Source organism: Daktulosphaira vitifoliae, unplaced genomic scaffold (assembly GCF_025091365.1).
Source record: "Daktulosphaira vitifoliae isolate Bord-2020 unplaced genomic scaffold, ASM2509136v1 Scaffold_1, whole genome shotgun sequence".
NCBI classification, from domain to species: Eukaryota; Metazoa; Arthropoda; class Insecta; order Hemiptera; family Phylloxeridae; genus Daktulosphaira; species Daktulosphaira vitifoliae.
Window position 1 is genome coordinate 79,497,830 of NW_026099572.1, and position 3,081 is coordinate 79,500,910.

The 3,081-nt window shown below is 25.0% G+C and overlaps 1 protein-coding gene across 4 annotated transcripts in view; it reads left to right on the top strand.

Annotated features, from left to right (window-relative positions):
- The first annotated feature begins 223 nt into the window (after positions 1 to 223).
- LOC126897082 (polyamine-transporting ATPase 13A3-like) overlaps positions 224 to 3,081 on the top strand; it is a 19,172-nt gene continuing 16,314 nt past the window's right edge. For all 4 annotated transcript variants that reach the window (XM_050670500.1, XM_050670501.1, XM_050670499.1 and 1 more), the window contains exon 1: positions 224 to 500. The gene's annotated coding sequence lies outside the window, so the exon portion shown is untranslated. The remainder of the gene's footprint in view (positions 501 to 3,081) is intronic.

Here is a 3,081-nt window from a genome sequence, read left to right on the forward strand (position 1 = left end):
AACAGCTAACATGATATTTATTAATCTAATATGTGCCAAATTTAATGTTAACCTTGACCTTCTTTAAGTTTGTAATTATTAACTATAGTCTATGTTTTTGGTTATTAGAACTTAAGAAATTTTTACTTTCCCTCTCTCTCTAAACCCGTATATTAAATATAATAATAATTGCTTATTCAGGTAGCGGTTAAGTAAGTGGACAATATGCTTCTTATAAAAGTAGTTTGTTAGTGGGTCGTCGTTGAATACATTCTCTTATATATTAAAAGATGATAATACTCATAAGTTATTTATCAACCAAATAAAGCAACATTAAATGCGCTGTGATTAATATTAATTTACAAATACTAGTCACAGTTAATTTTTTTTAATGACGTTGTGTGAAAAGTTATATGTGGTTTACAACAATTTTAGGAGTTAAAACCATTATCTCTGTGTAGTGTAATAAAAGATATATTCAACATGATACTGGATCATAAAATGTAATATTAATTTTAAAGGTGCGTAATTTTTCATATAAATTATAAATATTTAAATAATTGAAGAATTTTCTACTATCATTTCTTTATCGGATAGGTAAACTATGTTTTTATATAATAGTTAATCGGTAAAACCTATTTTTTGACTTAAGTAATAAACTAATTTAGGTTATTAGATATGTCTTTTCGAATACTGATTAACTATCTGCTCTGATAAATAGTTAATCAACCATTTACAATAATCTAGATAAATTTTGTTCTTAATTGAAGATGTTTGAATACATTTTTTCGTTTAATTCTTAATTGTAAAACAAAATTTGCTGTTAGATAAAATAAATACTATAGCACAGAGTCACCTTTAAAATTTGTTTAAGAAATAGTTAATAGAATACTGGGAATTTAATTTTTATTTACGATACAAAAAAATATGATATTTCTTATTTTTTTATTATCTTAGACCATAAAATTCAGTCTTTAGGATTGTCAGAAGTAATTTATGCTAAAATATACTTTTTTTTAATTGAAAATTCATGCAAATAGCTATTAAAACTAAAGTGATAAGATTTGTTTTAAACATCGACGACAAATGTTTAAGGAGTGTTAACACCAAACGCAGCACTTTATTTTGAACAAAGATTTTTATTGAGATGTGTAAAAAGTAAATAAATTACCAAACAAATATTTAAGTTTTGACCTTTTATAGATTATTTAGTAAAATAATAAACTATTTATGTACAGTAAAACTTAAAACCATATTTTATTTAATCCTCCCCCTTTTATAATAGAATTAATTATGTGTTAAAGATATCACTTGGAAGTGATAATAAACACTTTTCTAAGTATTATAATACTGAGAAAATCCTGAGTATGCATTAATGGGTATAGCGAAAAAAAATATACACGAGTGAAGCAAGCCGATCATGAGAGCAATTTTAGCACAATCATAGAGTTGGCATACTTTCATAATGAAATATTTCCATTATTAACGTTTTTTTTCAGTATAGTGGATCAAAAGTACAATTTTTAACAACTATACTACACTTATACAATTTCTTAACTTAATACAATTTTTTTTAACAGTGAAATTATTTATAAAATGGGACTTATGAACAAATAAATTATTACATATAAGTACTAAAATGTATAAAAGGTACTATCCTAGAGGTGATACTTTGATTGTTGGGTTGGGTTTATAATGTAATGTTTAGTGCGTAGAATACATGTTAAATAATCGAAGAGTTTTAAAATAATCAAGTAAATCACTGTCAATATTATCTATATTTGTCCTAACTATGCCGCTCCTCACTATGCTGGTTTTTTAGTACAGTTTTTGTAAGTTTCAAAAATAAATAATTTACATTCTGTATTTTTTGAGGCTAAAGACAATGGGACAATTCGATTAGGATTATGACAAGTATTTCAAAATTTAGATGGTTTTTTTTTTGACTACCTAACTGAGTGAAAAATTGTAATTTGTAAAATATTTGTAACTTTTTCTTTACTATTATTTGAATAATTATTTAAACAATGCTTGGGTGTTTAGTTAACTGAGTACCCAAGTATCATACGCGAAATCTAATTACACCATTGTCTTAGCCCAAAGTCTAAAAAAACACATAACGTTGAATAATGTGTTAAGGCTGTAAAATTTCTTTTTCAAACTCACAAAAAATAACGAAAATAAGTTTTTAAAAATAAAATTATAGTTTTTTTGGATTTTTTATTTTTAAGTATATCTTATTGTATTATTGTGCTTTTCCTGTTTTTTTTGACGTGTAAAAAGTACTAAAATATATTTTTAAATTCTTCATAAATATATCTTTCTATTGGTAGTAATTTCACAATTATGAAATCAACCCAAAAATAGTTTTAATGGAAAGATCAGTTATTTTTTTCTGTATATTACATATCAAATTGAAATTTAAAGTGTAGTATAGTTATGTAGTTTATTTATTTTGTTTATGATTTTTAAATATTCACCCGTGGTGAAAAAATATTTATATTACAAAAATTTAGTCATAATTTAAATTAGGCGTGGTAGTAAAAATCATTCTTACATATTTTCCCTCGCAAAAAATCATATAAAAAAAAAAAAAAAATTTGAAGGCTGTTAACAATTTTCCCATCCTCTTAAAAAATATTGTTTTACAACATTATATAGTGTTCAGGAAGTAAGAAATCAGGTGATACGATCACATATAAGTGATATTAAGTAGCGACGTAACACAAATTTCTTTTGTTCTGATTGTTTGCAATAATTTATTCGTTTCCTTACTTTTTGAACACTATATAATTTTTATTTGTACTGGTTCTCTAAACAAAAATGAGATTGCGTCAGGTCGACAGCCGATGTAAAAATCCTGACAAATCAATAAAGTAGAGCAAAACCCAAATAATTGCTATAAAGATAAGGAGATATTAATATATATTATTTTCAACATTTTTGGACTTAGTCCTCAAAGCCCATCCCTAACTCTGTTACTGTTTCGTGAAAATATCATAAGCGCTATGAAAAGGTATATATCAAAATGACCAGTCCAATAAAGTCTAATCTGCCTATGTAAACGGTTAAACTTGACAGAAAAGACCCAAATTTTGCATA